General features: G+C 41.7%; 1 protein-coding gene across 50 annotated transcripts in view; it reads left to right on the forward strand.

Moving 5' to 3' along the window:
* The first annotated feature begins 21376 nt into the window (after positions 1 to 21376).
* NRXN1 (neurexin 1) overlaps positions 21377 to 22705 on the forward strand; it is a 1165889-nt gene continuing 1164560 nt past the window's right edge. For 48 of the 50 annotated variants that reach the window (XM_078382536.1, XM_078382566.1, XM_078382658.1 and 45 more), the window contains exon 1: positions 21377 to 21888. The gene's annotated coding sequence lies outside the window, so the exon portion shown is untranslated. Of the gene's footprint in view, positions 21889 to 21914; positions 22192 to 22705 lie in introns of those variants that run through there. The other 2 variants (XM_078382543.1, XM_078382553.1) reach the window with 2 other exon arrangements.

Here is a 22705-nt window from a genome sequence, read left to right on the forward strand (position 1 = left end):
GATATTCATGACCTGGGCGGACGCCGCAGTAGCCCAATCCAGTCTTATTTAAAATTATTGACGTGAGGATTAGTGAGATGTCAAACAGCAGTGGTGACAAAGATCCCCTTGAAATATTCCTCTTTTGATGCTAAGTGCCAGTTTCTTCACTATAGGCCATTAAGACAGTTTTCCATTTTTTTTTTTTTGATGTGTTTCTTGAGAAACTTCTGGATATTTTTACTAATCCCAGATTTTTTAGGCAGTTGTTAATCCAGCTGTGTGACAATGACTCAAATGCCTTTTTATAGACTAGCCAGGCTATGTTAAGATTTGTTTTTCACCTTTTTTGCTTTCTTCAGTATCACTGTATCGATAAACAGCTGATGATTTGTGCCTCTTGATTTTTTTAAAGTTCCCTTTCTGTTCAGTTGGGTATAGGAAGTTTTTAATTAAATAATTATATATTAATCTTGCAAGTACTCCTGTGAGGAGCTTGAACGTTGTTGGAACACACATAATTGGTCGATAATTACTGGGTTCGTTGCCCTTCTGATGATGGTGATGATATTAATGGTGGTGGTGGTGGTGGTGGTGGTTATATAGATTCCAACATTCTATAGGATGGCGCCAGGGTAGATTAAGTGGAAAGCACACTGCTAAAACTATGTCATGGCAAAAGTACAAATGGGAAGTTGAGTTTCAAGATGTATACAAACTGGCAATGCACATTTTATTATCTAAAAAGCCCAGGCTATTTAGACCAAACAATAAGTAAAAAATTCTAAAAGCTTGGTATGTATCTTATATGCTGTCATTAAGCTGTACTAGGAATTTATTGATTGTGTTATGTGGATATACATTAATGATTCATAATATTAACTTTATAGATAAGAAAATTTTAATTTTATTTTAATTATCTTATCTTTATATTGTATTTTAATTGTTGCAAGCTGCCCAGAGACCTTTGGGTACTGTGGGTGGCATATAAGTTAAATAAATAAATAAATAAATAAATAAATAAATAAATAAATAAATAAATAAATAAATAAATAAATAAATAAATAAATAAAAGAGCTGCAACTGTCTCAAACCAGTTGTTTCTAAATTAATATATATTTAAATTTTTTTAATGCTTAGCTCCTGAAGAAGGCCACGTCTGAAATGCATTAGATAATAAAATCCACATTGCCAATTTTTATATAGTGGTGCCTCGCTTAACGATTTTAATTGGTTCAAAAAAATTCATCGCTATGGGAAAACATCGCTAAGCGAAACGCGTTTTCCCATAGAGATGCATTGAGAACTGGATAATCCGTTCCAATGGGAACGGATTGCCCTCCTTAAGCGAAAATCGCCATAGGAAACATCGCTAAGCGGAATGCGGTTCCCACATTGGAATGCATTGAAGCCTTTTCAATGCATTTCAAAGGGGGAGAAAAAAATCACCAAAAATTCAAAAAGAGTCAGAACGAAGCCAAATTTGGTTAACAAAGGGTTTATTAAGTGCACTAACGATTTCAAGCATTCTAAACCCATTTTAAACAATTTAACACCTTTTAAAAATAGTGAAAACGGAGCTATCAAAAACATCACTAAGTGAAACAGGGGGACATAAACTGTCATCGCTAAGTGAAGCAAGGTTTCAAACATCGCTATGCGAAATTCCCCCATTGGAAACATCACTAAACGGAGCGCAAGATCGCTCCTAAAACCTCATCACTAAGCGAATACATCGTTAAACGAGGCAATCGCTAAGCGAGGCACCACTGTACATCTTGGGATTCAGTCTCGCATTTGCACTTTTTCCACCAGTGAATGTACCAGTTCCCTTTGCTTTGTGAATGATACTATGTCATGTGTCATTCCCAGAAGCCTTCACCACCAGGGTTTCTGGGAACTGCAGTTCAAGAATTGCCCAAGGTTGTTAACCATGGCCGCAATGAAACAGCTTCTGCTAGAACCTCTCTAGAATGCTGGGTTAGTCTATAGTCTACAATCATAGTATCACATTTAGTTATGTTTCCTTTCTTTGAAGTGCCTGCTTTTAGAAAGAATTCCCCCTTCATTTATAGAATCAACTGGCTATAAAAAAATATCATATGCACTATACAATGATAACATGTTTTTCAAAGTTTTTTGCTATCAGATAATACTCAAAAGCACCAACTCCCTATAGTTTGAGAGATTTTAACTTTCATAAATCTTTCATCTCCTTGTGTCAAAAGAAATCAGGTTGCCTCCATGACGTCTATCAAGACATTTAGTATTATTGTTATGGGCATTAATCTTGAAGGAAATATACAAATGTTTGCACGCATGTCTTAAAAGAAATGTACTCCTGACTGCATGAGGAATCATCTTCTCGGAGAGGAAATGTGTCATGTTCTAATGCCATCTGCTCATCACTCCAAACGAACATAGAAAGCGAGTGGAGAATATCTGAAAAAAGGAACAGATTCAGAGCACGGAGGCAAAGACTGTGTCAATCATTCGTTTGAAGCATAAACATTTTTAGACCAGGATTGGGCAGAGACTAGGTCTACGTCTACAATAGATCTCTTGATTATTTCATCTGGATTAAAATAGTAAGGATTTCAGACTCTTAATTGTTTAATAGCTACAGCAACAAGATAGCCCAGCTCTATGTACTTCATGTGGTCAAGAATGGATTTCTAGTTCGGTGGACTGTGAACCCCTTTCAGTTTTGCTACTTTATTAATAACAAGGATCGGGACTCTGATTTAGTGTCCTCATATACCCTTCTTATTGCCGTAGTTGGCTAGTGTATGAGATATGCACACCAAAGGAACCAATCCCATTTTTGTTGTTGTTTTAAAGGGGTGGGTGGGAATGACTCATCTGTGATCAGCACCTTTATGATTTGAAGATCAGGGTAGTCATTTTAAAAGTATCAAAGTCTGGAAGAGCCTTGTGGTAAGGTGGTTAAACTGCAGTACTGCAGAGAAAACTCTACTCTTGACCTGAGTTTGATCACAGCGGATTCAGGTCACAAGTTGAAGACTGATTCATCCTTCCGTCTTTCTGCAATCAGGAACTTGAGTACCCAGCTCGTTTGAGGTGGGGATGTGTAGCCTGTATAATTAAAATGTAAACCACTCAGAGAGTGCTTTAAGCAAATAAGCACAACACTGGTGATTTTTTTTTCTTTAAAAAGACACATACACACAACCATCCATGTTAGGTGTATGCGGTTCCCCCCCCCCTCAAACCAGTCTGTACCAAAATAAGGGGACACAGATGGGTGCCCAGCTTATATTTCAGAGCTGTTCTGGCTAGCTTCTTCTCCAGTTTTGTGACAATATCTGTGTGTATCTCCTTGAAAGCACATAATCTCAGAAAAGGCAAGAGCAGCTCATAGACTGAATGGTGCAAGCAGGTCAGGAGGACCCAAGATAAGCAGGCTGTTTTCTTTTTATGTGAGGGTTCTGACATGTTGAGAAATTACCGGGATGCAGCTGTTTCCCCTTATCTAGATGGTTATGGTTCCATGTTCTACTTGACAGTGGAGGGATAGGTTTAGTGCATTTCCCTTAATATATGTAGACTTCATAGTCTACATATATATGTAGACTTCATAGGACTGAGCAGAGCTAAGGTATTCCACTGAGAGAAAGCAGTTTGATTGGAAAGCCCACACAGATGCTTGCTTGCAAATCTTCCACCCCATACTGGGGTGTTGTAGTGGATAACGTACATAACTGCTTATCCTGAGAATGTTCATCTTCCCTGACATAAGAATAATTTATGTTTCAAAAAAAAAATCCTAAATCCTGCACCATGTTTGCTGATTACTAATAAACATTTATAAAGTGTCAATGATCACAGCAGGCTAATAAACACAATCCAGATCACTTCTCTGCCACAAAGCACGGATGGCTTCAACAAATGTGCGCTCGGCAACAAAAACACGTAACCAAAAATAAAATTGTTGTGGGTAAACAACAGCTTTGCTGCTATTTGATGCGAAACCAGATTGATTTTGAAGGGCAGTGTGATTTTGGCTGTTTGTGTTATGTTGTGTGGAGACTGGGTTTAAAGAAGAAAATATGCTAAGCCGGAGAACATTAGGCTGGTTTTATATTATTAAAGAGAGCGAGAATAATCCTACCATCAGAATTTGTCTTAATCCAATAGAAGTTCCATTAAAAATAATAATCCAAGGTTGTTGTGATCTTATTCTGCCAGGTTCTTATACGGAGAGGGGCTTTGGAAGGGAAATTAATCATCCTAGTATACTTTTTCCCTTATTTAGATGTATTTGAGGGATATGGAGAGGTTTTGGATCCTGTAAGTCAGTGGAAATCAACCCTGAGTGCTCACTGGAAGGACAGATCCTGAAGCTGAGGCTCCAATACTTTGGCCATCTCATGAGAAGAGAAGACTCCCTGGAAAAGACCCTGATGTTGGGAAAGTGTGAAGGCAAGAGGAGAAGGGAACAACAGAGGATGAGATGGTTGGACAGTGTCACCGAAGCAACCAACATGAATCTGACCCAACTCTGGGAGGCAGTGGAAGATAGGAGGGCCTGGTGTGATCTGGTCCATGGGGTCACGAAGAGTCGGACACAACTAAACGACTAAACGAATGAACGAAAGTCAGTGGTTCCCAACCTTGGGAAGCCCAGGTGATCCTGGACTTGCTAAATCAGGTCTCTTTCCTTCTCTGTGACAGATTTCACTCTCTTGTCCTGCAGTCTCCACAGTGCCCTTCTATGGAACATAGGAATGCACCCCAAAATATTTCACTAGAACATTTTGAAATGGAATATTAATAAGACAGAAAGAATAATGAATAACTATGAGTCATTGAGTCCATTCAGATTTACAATAATTCCCGGGATCCACAGTGAGCATTGGAACTACTGACCTTAGGCACTCCACAGAGCTATACCAGAAGTAATATCCATCCAGTATGGGAAATTGTACCCAGTTGCTTGAAAGCCCAGTTCTAGCTATGTTTGTGGAGAGGGTATTCATGTCTTGTATTCATGTCTTGCTTTTTAGCTTCCTAATGCATCTGGTTAGTCATTGTGGGATGATGTTGCTACACTAGATAGGCCTTCTTAAATCCTGATGACACGAAAGTAGGGCTCTTTGGCTTAAAACCAATTAATCCAACAGGATTAGATGTATTGAATCTGCTGAATCCAGTGAGTCTACTCCAGTTGGGGCTACCAATTGGATCTAGGTCACTGGGTTCAATGACGTTTACTCTAAGTAAGTATGCCAGGTCATCTGGATCATGTGAGATAACCAAGTGTGAAGCTGAAAGGGTGGGAACCTCTCTGTCATGTCATGAGAAGAGCATCCTATGTTGAGTAAACTCTTAGCATGAACTTGCAGTTGTATAGATATTTGACCCTCACTATTCTTCTTCTCTCCTTTTCCAAATGGCAAAATTGTGCGAACTCAAGGCAACTCTGTGGTAAAGCAAAGAGCCCTCATAATCTTGGAAAGGGGCTAAAATTACTCCCAGGTTCCATTGCTTAAGCCATAAAATTAGGTGTCATGTTGAGGAAAGGCTATTTCAGCTGCTATATATATAAATATATGTGCAGCAAGCACAAACTGGTGGACCTGGCGGAAGAAGCTGACGGGCAGCTTGGGATCTGCCTCACCAGACTTCAGTTTATAATGATAAATCATTTCTATATAACGCATGGGAAGAACAACAATGAAGGGATGCCTCTAGAGAAGAGCAAGAATGCGAAATGAAGGAGTAAGACACTTGCAGCAATATGACGTAGAGAAACAGAATGATCAGGAAGTTGGAATCAAAGAGACAATAGAAATGCAGGAGTAGATGAGACTTTTTTGTGGATCAATGCCCACTTTATCAGGCATGCACCACTGTCTTGTCATTAGAGTAGAGAACATAAGAGTCCCAAAAGTTCACGGCTGATGGATTTGCCAGGCTGGCTTCTTAGATATAAGTTAGGAAAGATGCAGGCTGTATTGGAGGTGAGGCTTTAAAATTATAACTGAGGGAGCTGTTGATTGGATATCACAGCCCAGCTCTCCAAACAAAGAAGCCCAGGCATTATGAATATACTTTCCTACAACTCTCTTTATAACCATGCAGTTGACTCCAGGCCATACATACTGACAGTATTCTAAGCCACTGGAATACAAACAGCAGTCAGAAGCATGAGGATGAGCCTTTTGAGTTAACTCTAATGGGTGAAAAACTCAAAAGAGGTACTGCCTTTCTTTTTCAGGGTCTTTCGTGGCTCTATCTATCTATCTATCTATCTATCTATCTATCTATCTATCTATCTATCTATCTATCTATCTATCTATCTATCTATCTATCTATCTATCTATCTATCTATCTATCTATCTATCTATCTATCTATACCCCGCCCATCTAATCAATTCACTACTCTGGGTGGCTTCCAACATGTATCATAAAACATTATAAAAATAACAACGTTATAAACATCAATAATGAAATTATTCAAGATGGAAAGAATAAGAAAAAATAAATCAAATAGTAACTGGAGGGAAGGTCAGTTAATGATAGGGAGCTTCAGAAATATGATGGGTTTGGGATTCCGAAAGACAAGATAACAAAGCTACTGTATACTGTAATTCATATGGATTCTATCTATGAGCATCTGCAGGGGATAGGGTTGGAACTGAACCCCATGCATACGGTGGTCCTGTTGTATTGTAAACAATTCCATGCAAATAATTTCATTTGGTCTTCTTTCTACAACCTTAGAATCCTCTCAATAAATGATATTAAGAAATATTGTAAATAAATAAATGCACACATATAGAACACACAGAATAAAGGGGCTTCAGCTTCCATGCTTCTGTGATCTAAGCACAATTTGCCTCTTTTAAATATATCTATCTATCTCTGGTGACCTGCTGAAACACATAGCCCTATGCCTCAATGTAGATTTTGGAAATCCATCCTTCTGCATTTTTTCATGTTCATACAATGAATGAAGTGGAGTTTTTATTTTAAAACACATAGTTATTCATTCACCGATAACCAACGTTAAGGACTGATTACCATAATTAACTGTCAGCATTCATCGCTGTCTTTTGAGAGGCATTTATCACCCAACTTTGAGCAATGCTTTCTAATAAAACTGCATGCTTTGGTGTTGCTGTTCGTCTCTGTTTCAATAAAAGGAATCAAATCAAACTGTATTCAGTTCAAATCCTTCTTGAAGTTACTGCTTGCTTCATAACCACACTCAATCCACTTTACAGATAATATTAAGTGGCCTTGTTTGCTTAAGATGATGATGAAATGTGGATTTCCATATGAATGGGCTGAATGTTGGTCTCATCCTCTCCCTTTTTCATACAAGCAGCCTACAAAAATATTTTTGATAATGATATTTCTCTACTGTGGGCACAATAAGATGTGAAAGATCATTCCTCTTACTTGTAGGGAGCAAAGAAAAATGTCCAGTATACACAAAGCAAATCTTTTACCCCTGGCAAACATTCACTAGCACATTTTCTAGTCCATCTTTTCTTAATGTAGATTCTTCGACTGATCTTTAGAAATCACAAAGACATCTAGTAATCATACTGCCTTTTCTTGGACCACTGTGTTCTAATGATCATTTTAAAGTCAGCAAAAGAACAACATGTTCTTTGCACACGAAAGACCCAATATTTAATTCCTGAAATTCCCAAGTAGGGCTAAGAAAGAAGCCTGTGAAATGCTGGAAAGCTCTTGCCCTTTGATTCTTAAAATACAGTGGTGCCTCGCAGGATGAATTTAATTCATTCCGCGGTTAATGTTGTCTTGCGAAAAATTCATCTTGTGAAATGCGTTTTCCCATAGGAATGCATTGAAATCTAGTTAATGCGTTCCTATGGGCAAAAAAAAGTCAGAACAATGTGAAAATGGTTTTACAAAGAATTTATTAAGTGCTCTTTAAAGCCACACATATTGTGCAGATGATTTTAAAAATTTCAATCAAAAAACTTTAACTTTTTAAACATCATAGAAAAACGTTTAAAAATCAGCAAACATGAGGCAGGAACGAAAAACAGAAAACATTTGTCTTGCGAAGCATGGCTGTAGGAACATTTGTCTTGCATGGCACCACCGTAAATAAAAAAATGAAGCTAGATGACCAATTCTGTGACCCTGCATAAGAGAGCTTCCTATGTTTTTAACATTTTTTTAAAAAAAATCATGTAGTGACCTTTCTCTTTATCCAATAAACTTCTTTCTGTCTGGCACAGGAAAAAAAAAACAGTCTCTCTAGTCCAAGGTACTGATTTTATTTTTCTTCTGCTGATCTTCCCTAACTTTGCCAAACTGATACTTTCAGGGACACTGTGCCTATGAAAATGTATGACCCAGACATAATTTAAAGGCAGACAGCCTTTACCCCAGGGTTTTCTCCTCGCGGCAGTACTGTTGCCACCTCCTTACTCTTGAAGAAATCAAGCAAAACGTACTTGTGAGTAAACCAGGTAAACTTGCTCATGAATAAACCGGCGATCTAAAGACTTGTGTGTCCCCTTCTCCCAGGAGAATAAACATCTCCAGTGTGAAGGGAAGGATTGCTCGTGTGAGAGATAAAATAGATCACACTGAAGATAAGAACCTTTTAAGTGCAAACCAGATAAGAACCTTTTAAGTGCAAACCAAACCACTCCAAGTTCCTCCGTCTGGACATGCCCTTAATTATCTTTTGCAAGGAACTTGTTCTTAATGGGACTACAGCCCCCCTGCAGGTTGGGTGATGCCAAAGCAAGAGGGAAGGAATGCCATCAAACCTTCGTCGTCGTTTAGTCGTGTCCGACTCTTTGTGACCCCCATGGACCAGAGCATACCAGGCCTTCCTGTCTTGCACTGCCTCCCAGAGTTGGGTCAAATTCATGTTGGTTGCTTCAATGACACTGTCCATCCATCTCGTCCTCTGTAGTCCCCTTCTCCTCTTGCCCTCACACTTTCCCAATATCAGGATGTTTTCCAGGGAGTCTTCTCTTCTCATGAGATGGCCAAAGTATTGGAGCCTCAGCTTCAGGACCTGTCCTTCCAGTGAGCACTCAGGGTTGATTTCCTTTAGAATTCATAGGTTTGTTCTCCTTGCAGTCCAGGGGACTCTCAAGAGCCTCCTCCAGCACCACAATTCAAAGGCAGCAATTCTTCAGCGGTCAGCTTTCTTTATGGTCCATCAAACCTTGCTGGGAAGCTTTTCAATGAAATCTGCTTGACCACTACAGAGACAGGATGCAGGACTAGATGGAATAATCCAAAGTTCTTGTTTTGTTACTGTCTTCCACCCCCACTTCTTCTGCCATTTGGTGGCATCCGGTAAGAAAATGTGGGACACACTGTTGGAGTTCTTGCCTCTTTCGCAGTTTATCAGATGGACCTCGCAAGAGGAACTCGGCATGTGATTACATTCTTACAACAAGTGTATTCAACTACTTGTTTGCAGTAACACTACAGGGAAGGGGGCTGGTTATGTGTGAGTATACCCCACCTCTGAATGTCACCATGGGTCTGGAAGCATTGTAGACATTTTAGTGGTGAGCAAGAAGTTCTATAGGGGTCTGCATAATTTTGTCTAAATTTAGTCACAGAGCTCCAGTGATGTGGAAACTTGTTAAGGCTTGATTTTGATCACAAGAATTCTGTGCAACATTCAACTGTACATAATTGCACAATCCTATACAGATCTTTACATTCAATGCCCCCATCAATGATTTTTGCTCTTCATGGAGCACAAGAGGAGGAGAATCCCTCCATAAGGTTTATATGCTATGAAAGAAAAAGCAGGAGAGAGAGTAGAGCTGCACCTAATCCACTTAAATTAGTGGAACCCCTGTGTTACAATTAATATTGAATATCATCATGAAATGAAAAGCTCTTGTGAAACTATTTGTTGTTGCTATGCATCATCAAGTGCTCCTAACCTATGGTATCCTTATGGATGAGTGGCTTCAAAAATTCCTATCATTGACAGCCCTTCTGGGTCTTGCAAGCTGAAGTCCATGGCTTCTTCTATTGAGTCTATCCATCTCATATTCAGTCTTCCTGTTTCCTTGCTACCTTTCATTTACCTATCGTTATTGTCTTTTCCAGGGAATTCTGTCTTCCCATCCTAGGTCGAAAGTACAATAGCTTCAGTTTGTCCATCTTTGCTTCTAACTGTAGTTCAGGCTTGATTTGATCTAGCATGTGCCTTTCTGGCAGTCCATTGGTATCCTTAAAGCTCTTCTCCAACACTCCATTTCCAGTTATGTGAAACCATCAGCAGGCTGAAGAATGCATTCTTCATTCTTTCCTCACTGCATTTGTGCTACAACAAGAAACTCACTGTACAATGTAGTCATTGATCAGAAAAGGAGGCAGGTGGCTGTGCTAGCTCAACACAAGCAAACCCTGAAATCACACTGATTGCATCTCTATCCTCTTCCTTAGAGACCTGTGACGTGCAGTGCAATTCATGCCACGAGGCTTGTATCTATGAACATGCCAGTCCTTTGTTTCTTTTGTGTTCTTATTATAAACCTCTTTGCTTTAATGATGGCAAACTGTTCAGAATTATTCCAGAAAGATAATGAAATCTTGTAACGTGATCAAAATCAACTATTCAAAATCTTTCTTCTTCTTTTCCTCTGCTTTCATTAGCAAAGCCTCCTTATCTTAAATGCCCAAGGGCTGATTAGAGAAGCTACCTATATGAGGCAGATTCATGGCGACATGCACATTTCTGGAAGAAGTAAATGCAGGAAGTGGCTGTATGTCTCTTCTCTTATATTTTGGAGTGACCAGCCATAATTAATTAGTGCATCACAGAATAATGGAGTTGGAAGGAGATTATAAGACCATTGAGTCCAACCCCCAATGCAAGAATCAAAATGAAAGTACATCTGACAGATGGGTGTCTAACTTTCATGCATCTAGTGTTGGAGCACTCGCCCACTTACCAAGGAATGGTTTCTGTTGTCATACTGCTCTAACAGTTAGGAAGTTTTTCCCGATATTCGGATGAAATCTGGCTTTCTGTAACAATATAACTTTGGCCCATTATTATATGTCCTCTGTTTTTTAATGATTGACAACAGATCCTGCCCCCTCCTCTATATGATTACATTTCAAGTATTTGAAAAGTGCTATCCTATCTCACCTCAGTCTTCTTTTCTCATGCCTGAACCTGCCCAATTTCTCCAGTCTTTCCTCACAGGGCTTGGTTTCCAGCCTCCTGATCATCGTTGTTGCCCACCTATGGACCTGTTTCAGTTTGCCTGCGTCCTTCTGTTCTGGACACTGGACACAAGATGAGACCTAAAAGGTAAAGGTTCCCCTTGACAATTTTGTCCAGTCATGTCTGACTCTAGGCAGCAGTGCTCATCTCCATTTCCAACCCATAGAGATAGCGTTTGTCTGCAGACAATCCTCCATGGTCACGTGACCAGCATGACTAGACACTGAATGCCATTTACTTTCCCACCGAGGTGGTACCTATTTAGCTACTTGCATTTGCATGCTTTCAAACCGCTAGGTTGGCAGGAGCTGGGACAAGCGACGGGAGCTCACTCCGTTGCGTGGATTCGATCTTACAACTGCAGGTCTTCTGACCTTGCAGCACGGAGGCTCCAGCGGTTTAACCCACAGCGCCACCATGTCCCTTTCAAGATGAGGCCTAACCAGTGCCAAATAGAGGGGAACTAGTACTTCACATGATTTGAGGATTGATTTTACTTCTATTAATGTAGCCTAAGATAATATTTGCCTTTTTTTGCAGCCATTATCACAGATCAGGAAGACAGCATTGTCACAAACACTGATGGTGATTGCACAGTCATGTCCGTGGAGCACATTGATGGACTATTAAATATCAAAGACTGGCTTTTTTTTTTTTACAGATGGAGACTTGGGAAGAATCCTTCGGATCATTCTTTGCATGCGCACCCTGATTTTAACCTTAGACAGCAGACTTTTGTGGGAACAGCAGGGCAACTTCCAAGTTTGTGAAAGGAAGTATTTGCACAAGGTTGAAAACTGTCTGGTCACCCACATTTGCTGCACAAATGGAAGGAACTCATTCGAGATTCTGCTCAGAGTTTTTCCTCTACACTTGAGTGATGTGAGTTTTATTTGTGGGCAACCCACAAATTCAGAACCAAATTCGCCTGATTTGGACTGTTTGCATGAGATAGAGAACAAAATGGAATGGCTAGATTTGGCTCCAAGGTGTAGCAAAGTGGATTTACAAATACATTATGTAATCAGATAGGGCACAAATTGCTTCTGCCTTTCTATTTATTTATTTTTTCTTTTAAAAACAAACAAACAAAGCTTGGAAGTGCCTAGTGTGCAAATCTCTCAGCCTAGCGGTTTAAAGTTAGGCATGATTGCTCATCTCTTCAGGATATATTTTGTTTTTGAAAAATAATGCTACAGTTCACTAGCCTGTAGTACAAAATACACGAGAGGTCTCACAGTTTTTAGTTACTCTGCAAAGCTGTACTGATCAGAATCTTGTTGGTGTTCCCATAAGGACTGCATAATTTTCCAGGGCTAATCACCCTGAGTAGCTTTCTGAATAGCTCAATGAGTTAGGTATCTGGCTGTGGAAGTTGGGAGTTTGATTCCCCATTGTGCCTCCTGCAAGTAGAGCCAGCCTGGGTGACTCTGGGCAAGCTGCACAATCCCAGGGTGAGCTCAGAAGAAGGGAATATCAACCACTTTTGAATACATTCTATCTCGAAAATCCTGGAAAGGGTTGCCAGGAAGAATTGACTTGATGGTACACAATTATTATTTAGTTATAATTACACACAGGTGGCTGTGTGACCAGACATGTGATGCACCCCAGTATGTTGTCAGCCAGGTATAATTAGCCATGACAAGTTGTGCAGACTTTATGGAAACACCAATAGAATTCTGGCTGTATCATGTAACTTTGTGAAACTATTTGTTACATTACGAAAGGAGTTGCATTATGCCCCTTTGAGTTACAATGCTAATTAAGTTCATGTGTAGATATTTTTAAAAGGGATAAGTTCTAACTATTACTTATTTGTAATTAGTTAGTTCCTGGCTGCATTGCATGGAGCAGTAAGGTTGTTCACCTGTGTGTTACTTATTTATATACCATGGGAACTGGCCTTGATTCCGTGGTGCAGAATTGATGGGCACTTTCCCTGTTTACCTTCCACCTTCCCATGCTCAGGAGATGCAGGTGGTTTAGCATTAGAAGTGGGGATACAGCCATGTCAGAAGTGGGGATGTGGTTGCTTCAGGAGTGGTGGGAAGCAGGCAAGTGCAATCCCTAAACCAGCGATGGCGAACGCATGGCACATGTGCCACAGCTGGCACGCAGAGCCCTCTCTGTGGGCATGCGAGCCGTAAGTCACCATTGAGAAATACCCATCCTCCAATCCTGGTTTTTGGCACTGCCCTCTGCTGGTGCAGTGGTCCAGCAGAGGGGTGCAATGGTGGACATCACCAGTCTAACCTGATGGGGGATTGGAGGACTGGTAAGTATTTCTCTGTTCATACTCCCCTAGGGGGGAAAAACACAGGCATTTAAATGTGGCAGTGCAGGGGCAGTTGTTGTTGTTTTTTCAAAACTAAAAACTCAGTATTCAGGTTTAATTGCAGTGTTGGCACTTTGAAATTTAAAAAAAAAATCAGTTTTTAGTTGTAGTTTGGGCACTCAGGCTCAAAAAAGCTTCACCGTCACTGCCTTAAACCCTCACCCCTCATCTATTCTGCTTTTATGAGTAAGGCTGCTAAAGGTTTTCACAGCTTCTGCTGAGAAAAGGATGTTGTGGGGGGGGGAGTGTTTGTAGAAATCGAAAGATGACCCCCAAATATAATCAAGCTTGGGAGGGGTTTTTGTTGTTGTTGTTATTGTTGTAATGTTTTAATTCATACTGTTCTTGATTTTTTTTACTCTGTGTATATGTTGATTTTCTACAAAATCAAATAGATCGTAGTGCTCAGTTGTTTTTAAATGTGCTTTTAGTACTGGATTTTATTGACCATTTTAAACATAATACTTGTTTCACTCTTTTTAAATAACTGTATACTTACTCTCTTCATCTTTTAAATATTGTCTTTTAATTGTCATAAGTCCCTTTGGGTCCTTTTAGGGAGAAAGGCAGGGGATAGATAGATAGATAGATAGATAGATAGATAGATAGATAGATAGATAGATAGATAGATAGATAGATAGATAGATAGATAGATAGATAGATAGATAGATAGATAGATAGATAGATAGATAGATAGATAGATAGATAGATAGACAGGTAGACAGGTAGACAGGTAGACAGGTAGACAGGTAGACAGGTAGATAGATAAAGTGAGCAAAATTCTCCCAGCAATCCTTTAAAAATAAACTTTTTGGAATACATTATTATTAATAATAAATATTTCTGAAAGAAAACTGGAAGAGGTTAATATTAATACATGAAACAATGTATTTCTTTTACTCTTGTTACCTAAAAGGGAAAGCATTATTTCCAGGTCTGGCTCAGAGGCAGCCTGTGATGGGGAGGACCAATAGGATCAGCCTTCCTGCTTTTGTGTGGGCTTCCTGGAAATTTCTTCCTATTCACCACATGAAAGAAGACACTGTACTGAGTGGACATGGTTCCTGCACAATCTTTTTTATGACCTCACATAAGTGGTCTCAAGGTGGCTCATAAGTGTGAGCCATGAAGTGCAATAGAAATACAATGTGGAAACAACATTAAGCCACTGAGAAATGAAAGCAGCCCACCAGGCCAGATAAAAACAGCAACTGGAAGCATTAAAGCATCATTTATTAGAAGTATACGAAAATAGGACGGACTTATCTGGCACAGGCAAAATAGAAAAGATCAGCTTTCCTGAGGCATGTGATGAAATCTCACCCATTTCCTTGTTTCTTATCAAGACCGCCGGCAGAGATTTTCCTATCCTGGGGAAAAACAAGACTAAGGTAACAAGCACAGGGGCTGGGTTCGATCATGCATAGGGTCCCTTCCAGCTGTTAAGTTCTAAGATGAAGAGGATGACGAAGATGATTCCCCCTCCCCCATTGTGTTTTCTACATTTTAATCAAAATTCATCTCCGCAGAACTAAAAACTTTCCCTTAGGCACACATATATGAGAAAAAACAAAAGAACAGACTGGTTACTCCAAACCACCAACAACAACTATTACATTTCACGCACATGCTTCTTAGTACATGTGAGCAGGCAACATTTATTATGTTTTCTGACTGAGAACATTTTTGGAGACAGATAAAAATCAGTCTCACAAATGTGTAACATCTCTGCAAGAAAAAAAAAAAGACCACCATCTCATAATTGCAGATATTTCTCATATTTTTGTCATCTACTTCATAAGGATGTTTTTTTATTTAAAAAAGTCAGGCTTTGCATCCTAAGCCTTCCTCAAACTCATGCCTTCCAAATATGTTGGACTACAACCTCCATCATCCTTATGTGTTGTTAAAAACTCACTGAGTAGGAAGAATTGGTGAAACCACTCCTTAAATATCTCACTCGTCTTGAAAGTCCCGTTACGGTCACTATGAGCTGGCACACAACATACGTGCACATTTTTAGATTATTGTACAATGGGCTCAGAAAAGGATTTTAATTGTGTGGATCTTTATGGTGTATACCAGCTGTATTTTTACACAAACATGAGACTTTTTCTGGTGTTTCTGTCGGGGCACATCCTTCACACTGTTGTAGGTTGCATTGGAGAGTCCCTTATGAGTGGCTCATGGAGGCATACCGGACAGTATTGTGGATGTTGTGATTTGTCTTCATTCTGTTTGTTATACAGATAGATAGACAGACAGACAGACAGACAGACAGACAGACAGACAGACAGATAGGTGGACGGACGGACGGACGGACAAACAGACGGGGATGGATAGACCAACGGACCGACCGATGGCCGGCCACCTGGCCAGCCAGACATTAGACAGAATTTCCTAAATCAGTCTGATTTATCGATAGATTTCTGTGCTTTGGTTGTACAATTTCTCACCTAGTGGTGGGCAACTTCCAATAACTGTGACCTTAAAGAACTGCAGTCACCCCTTTCTCACTTCTGGGCCCTCTGGCCCAAAATATTTTTGGCCAAAGACTGGACAATCACTCTTGTTCTGGGGGTTCAATTGGCCACAGAGGACTTTTTTTCAGAACTGAAAGTGATGCAAAAACACCCTGGGTAGGGACTACCTATGGTTGAAGTGCTGCATTTTTCCTCATTTCATGTCTAAACTGCAACAATGCACTCTGTATAGGGCTGCCCTTGATGAATGTCTGAAAGCTTCCACTGGTGCAGTGTGCACTCTATCACAATCACACTACCCCAATATTGTAAGATGTCCAATATCTCTGCCTTCCCACTTTGTCCTCCTACCAGCCCGGAGAGGTAGGACAGGATATGAGAGTATCCAGGGCCAACCAATAAGTTTCATGGCTGAGTGGTGATTTCAGCCCAGATCTCTTGATTCCTACACCAAAGCCCCAACCCGTATACTGTCCTGGTTTTTATTACGCCACATGCAGCTATTGTACTATCTACCCTAGCCAGTTTAGATCAGGGGTGGTTTCCAAATGGGTCGTTTTAATGCTAATCCTTCCAGTCCAGTTCCAGGGAATGTGATAGCCTTTTCTGGCTAAGCCTTGATAGTGCTAAAGATTCTGGAAGGCAATTGGGCAACTGATGCTACAGCTGTGGGAGCCCACTGGGCAGAACATTTGCCATTAAAGTCAATGTCCTACAAACGGATACCAATTGGCTGCAGGAAGCAGTTTCAAAGACGGCAGCAATAAAACAATAAGGTGCAGCTACCCCCAGTGTGTGAATGAGATGGAAATGTGCTGAATTGTTCACACTTTCGTTGCAGTGCCACTTAGTACAGGTGCACCATGCTAATTTGCTTGTTTGGGCAAACTGCGAGCCATTTGCATAATTTTAATGGTTTTTAAATGTGCAAACATCAGGGAAATCCATGTGTTCATCTGCCTGCAGCAGTAGTATTCCACTGAACCCCCAACAGCCAGTGAGAGTTCTTGGAAACATGCAAAGGGGCTGGGAGAGAAGGCTGTCTCTGGAATCTCCTTTGACAACCAGCACTGCAATTTCAATTACCCTGCAACTCAAGGCCACTTGTCACAATAAATTGTTTTAAAATGGCACTACATTTTCAGCACCATTGTTAAAGAGATGGGATTCCGAGACGGTTGATCCACTGTCGGAATATATATAGAGAAGTCCAATAAAAATAAAATAAAATCTAAATCTGTGCTTTCCAGACAGAATTTTAGAAATATATATATAGATTTAGATTTTATTTTATTTTTATTGGACTTCTATCCTGCTTGTCTCCCAAAAAATGGAGAGATTGTGGCTTTTAAATGCTCCTATGAAAGTGAAGAAGACATGATGGAGGGAAGTATTTTTAAAATGTTCATTCTGAAAGCTTTCACATGATGTGTACAATAATGACAGGAAGGAAGGAAGGAAGGAAGGAAGGAAGGAAGGAAGGAAGGAAGGAAGGAAGGAAGGAAGGAAGGAAGGAAGGAAGGAAGGAAGGAAGGAAGGAAGGAAGGAAGGAAGGAAGGAAGGAAGGAAGTGGGGAGGGAGTGAAGATGCTGGCCACAGACACTGGCGAAACGTCAGAAAGAACAACCTTCAGAACATGGCCAAAGAGCCCAAAAAACCCACAACAACCATTAGATTCCAGCCGTGAAAGCCTTCGCGAATACAGATTCTTACTAAATTTATTATTGTTATTGTTGTTGTTGTTAAAATCATTATAAATACTAGGCACAGTCAATCAAAATTATGAAAACATAAACTGGTATTACATAACAGAGACAAGTTTTAACCAAAAGCCTAAGTATCTGTTAAATATTGATGCAATATGTATATTGCAGTACAGTATATTGCAATTTTTTTATAGTTTTGATGATGTTATTTCTGAGATCTGCAGCTGCTTATAATAGTGTGAGATTTCTTGATATTGTTCCCAAAGTCCCAATGACTATGGGGACAACCAAGGTAGGTTTCATCCACAAGCAATATGTTTCAATTGCCAGATCTCTATAATTTATTACTTTTTCTAATTCTTTAGCTGTAACTCTGTCATATCCTAGAATTGCAATGTTAGTTATCCAGACATTTCTTCATTCTATTACTACTGTGTCTGATGTGTTACGTTCAAATTGTCCGTCAGTCTGGATCCAAAAATCCCACAATATCTTGACTGCCATTTTCTGACACCTTCTCTACCTGATGTTTCCATGGGGTTTTGGAGCCTGGCAAGTTATGCTTGTTTGGTTTTCCCCCCCACTAATTTTGCCACTCTATCATGTCTGATTTTGTAAACTGTTTGGATATTTGCAGATGAGGTGTGACACAGTTTCATCTTTTTCTTGGCAGATTGAATGTTTTGCTGTTAGCACTAATTCTTTGAATCTTAGCCTTAATCACATTAGTTTGGAGTGCTTGTTCTTGTGCAGCAAAAATCAAGCCTTTACTTGGTCCCCGGTTTCAGCTATGCCCATGTGGAATGATGACGATGATGGTTGTTGTTGCTGTTGTTGTTGTTGAGTTCTACAGACTAGTCTGTTCTGGGCTCCTCTCACTTGATACAGTCAATCAGATCAAGGATGTAGAAAGATTTCTATGGAGAAGATCATGCAGTTCACTCTTCAGCCAGAATATATCTGTGGCAGTGGAGAATCAGCTTCCTTTCCTATTGCAAGCAGATCAAATATCATGGCTTTCTAAAACAAAAGAGAGCTTCCTCCTTTCGGCTGGGTAAGTGTTCCTTAATATATGCAGAGACATATAAATCCCACCTGGCGGTGCCAAATTTGATTTATTTCTGCCTCTATGAATTTTAGACCAAGTTGCTTTAGAAACAAGCTACTTTCAACCACACTGAAACATTGGAACATTCGGCTTTACTTTCTCCAAGGCAAAATATTTCATATGACCAGACCAGGATCTAACAACCATCCCAATGTTTGGGTGGGTTTTAAACTAGCTCTTTTCGTAGCTGAAGGAAGGTTTATTTTAAATAACTCCTGTTGCAAAACAGAACTTTTATGTTCAGAGGCATGAGACTTTGAAATAGTAGAATTTAGTGAGAGGCAGGTGGAGATGGTTGTTTCTGTGCCTTGTTTGCTTGGGCTTCCTAGAAGCACACAGCTCTCTACCAACAGATTTTTAAAAAAGGGTTTTGTCCTATGTTCATCCCTTACTGGGCTAGATTTTTGTTGTTTTGTCAGCTCTCTTAAAGGAGGTTTGCTTGTTCCCTCTCTCCAAGAAGGGTTGCCATATACCTTTGTTCCGTCTCTGACACCAAAGTTCATGTGATGTTAACTCTTTGGTGAAAACTCCGTAGTCCATTGGTGGGGAGATGTGATGAAACAGAAGACTTGGTGGTAGAGAAGAGTCTTTGCATGCGTAACATTTCAGGTCCGACCCCCTTGCATCACCAGATAGTTCTGAAACATCCTGCCACATTTACTCACCACCTCTTACTTTGGCAGCACAGCATACTTACAAGCTGGTTTTATAGGAAGCAACCACTTCATCTGAATTCTTCCTCTGAGCAGCAAATTAGTGTTTCAGAAACTTCCCTGTTGAGCTGCATGGGGTTGATGACATGAGAGGACTGAACACAGTTGTTTCACCTTTCTATTTCTTGGCTACAGAGGTGCCCATGGATATGGTGGAGTAAATCTGAAAGTCCCCATGGCCTGTAGTAATACTACTTTTCTCTCCTATAAGAAGAGTCCAAAAATCTAGGCAATTGGATCAATATATTTATCCAAAATGAGAAGCAGGGTGACTTTTTGTAAAGTTAATGTCTCTTAATAGCTTGTTCAAGGCCGGAATGGCAGATGATGTCATCATTCCTGCTTCTCAGAAAGTCCTGAATGTTCGATCCTATGAGTCCCGGTTCTGTTACACCACTTATTTACTTATAAAAGTTGAGCAAAATGAGGGATACTCAGTCTCTGATCTCTTAGCTGCTCTCTCTCTCTCTGGAACACTATATTTGTGCAGTCTTAGTGCAATGCAACAAGACAGTCTGGGCTCAGGTATACCCAGCCAGAGGCAATGAGAACTGGAGCAAAAGGAGGCTCTGACTTTCTTTCCTCTCAGTCATCAACTCCACTTCCTGCAGCCATGCCACTCAGACATAGATTAAGAGAGAGAGAGGCAGAGAGGGAGAGGGAGAGGGAAGCAGTACAGTGAATGAAGGCATGAAGTGGCTGTTTTCTGTGTAAGCAGTCCTCTGTTTGGCTTCATTCCAAAAGAAAGAGCATGGAACTCATCCTCAAGAACACCCCTATGGGCCCAATCCTTTACATCTTCCTGCCTGAAGAAGGCGAGCAAGCGGAAGGAGGTGGGGGGGCAGCTGCTGTCTTCTCCTTTGTGCCAGCCCTCACCCTAAGAGGCAGAAGTGACAAGTCAAGGGCAGTCCTACTGCCAAAGTCTCCACAGGTGGGCGATTAGGTGGGGTTCTCCTCCACTGATGTTCCCAGCCTCTGCTGCAGCTCCAGGGAAAAGAAGGAGCTGCAGTTTACTCGTCCAATTCCTTTCCCTTCATCAAAGGGTTGCTTTGTCTTCAGAAGCAAAGCAACAGCCTTTCCATTATCCTTCTCCAAGTGGAGGGGTTCCAAGCACGTGCGGATCGGCCCTAATTCCCCCACCCACCCCCCACCTGCACAGACGTCTAAATGTTGCATTAGGAGCCAGGATCAATCCCTACAGAGGCGTCCCTGTGATGGTCTGTGGCTACCTCCATAAGCCATTCCTTTAAAATGAAATAAATAAAGGATGAGGATGAAAAAGGAGAGGAGAGGAAAAAGTTGTGCATCCGCCTTTTATCCGTACCCAGCGACGACAGCCAGGCGGCTGTGCGTGCGTGCCGTGTGTGTGTGTGTGTGTGTGTGTGTGGTATGACGGCCGGTCTCAAAAAAAAAAAAAGGTGGGTGTTGGGTGGGGGGGAATGTCCCTTGCCGATTTTTCTCCTCTCCCTTTCCATCGCGAGGAAAAAGATCCGCGAGGGGGGGGGGAATCATCCATTTTTTTCTTTCCACACCTGCAGCGCGCCGAGATCCTGATCCCAGAGGAGGAGGAGGGTGGGTGGGGGGAGGAAGAGAAGGGGGCGTGATTGGAAGGAGACCCACGTCACCGGCGTGGACGAGATGGTCCAAATTGGCTGCGAAAGGAGAGAAACAGAGAAAAAAAAAGAGATAAGGACATTGTTTTTCCCGGGCGCCCCAGAATAGTCTTTTATTTGATCCTCTTTTTTTCCCCCTTTCATTCTGCCCGCACGACCGCGCCCCCCACCCCACCCCACCCCGCCTGCCCGCCCTCTCCAAACGGAGATCTCTGGTCCTCCTCCGGCTCTGCCGCGGGCGCGCTGGGTGCTCCAGACGGGGATGTGATGGAGAGAGATGGAGGCTGCCGTGTAGGAGGGAGAGGTTGCTGTCCACGATGCTGCAGCAGAGGACGGCGGCTCCTCCCTCCTCTTGCAGACAGACAGCATCCAGGGCGTCACGTGGGCCTCCCCTAGCCCTCCTTTTCTCTCCCTTGCTCTCTCTCCTCCCTTACTCTCGGAGAGATAGAGAGAAGCCGGAGCCTGACGCTGCTGAAAAGGCAACGGATGGCACCATCTCCCCCCTCCCTCCCTCTTCTTTCTTCTTCTTCTTCTTCATCCTCCTCCTCGTCGCCGTCTTCTTCCTCCTTTTCCTGCCTGATCCAAAGAACCTAAAGGGGGGGAAGAAATCGCTTTGGACTCAACGGCGAGCTTCCAGATCCGATCTCATTGCAGGAGACAAGGAGGGGAAAGAGGAGAGAGAGAGAGAGAGAGAGAGGAAGAGAGAGAGAGGAAATCCGTGCAGGTAAATAGCCAGATTTAGGGAGGGGACAGGTGTTGGTGGCGATGGTGCGGGAGGGCGGAGAAGAGGAGAGATGGGAGGTTGGCGAGGATGGAAAATACCCGTCTAAGGAGGGCTGGGGTCTCAAGGATGCCCAAGAAGGGTTGGCTGCTGGCTTTTTTCCACCCTCCACCCCCCGGCTTGTGTGTGTGTTTTGTGTTTTTTTTTTTTTTTTTCGTTCAGCGTTTTGGAGAGGTAGGGAGAGGATGGCAAACGCGAGGACCTGAGGTGATGGTGGCGAAGGCTGTGGTGAGGAAGTTAAAGGCGGTCTGTGGTGATTTATTTCCAATTTGGGGAGGTGGGAGGGGGGGGAGGAAAGAAGATGGGGAGGAATCTTGCCTGGCGTTTTAGAGAGACTCAAGAGGGGCGCAAAAAACGCCCGATCGTATTGAATTTCCCCCTTTCCCCCCCCTCCCTCCTCCTCTCTCCTTTCCTACGGCTGGCAAAATAGGGGGCATTACAAATCAGAATGTCCAAAGGGTGCGGGGCGGGCGGGAGGCTCGGAAGGTGGAGAGCTTAGTGCTTGAGCATAGGTTAGCATTTTTGGGACGTTTTAATTGGGATCTGTTAAAAAGACAGAGAGGGAGAGAGAGGATGGGAGGGGGGGAAGTCGCCCTTGCTCCTCTCCCCCTTGCCTGTTTCATGTGTCGGAGAAGAAACTGCTCTGGTCCTTATGGATACTGTACCTTATTTCGGAAGGGATCCTAAGACAGGCAGAACTCAAAACTGAAATGGAACTGCAGATTCCCTGGGGGGGGGGGAAGGAGCTGAAACGGCAGGG

Source organism: Pogona vitticeps, chromosome 1 (genome assembly GCF_051106095.1).
Source record: "Pogona vitticeps strain Pit_001003342236 chromosome 1, PviZW2.1, whole genome shotgun sequence".
In the NCBI taxonomy this organism is placed as follows: Eukaryota; Metazoa; Chordata; class Lepidosauria; order Squamata; family Agamidae; genus Pogona; species Pogona vitticeps.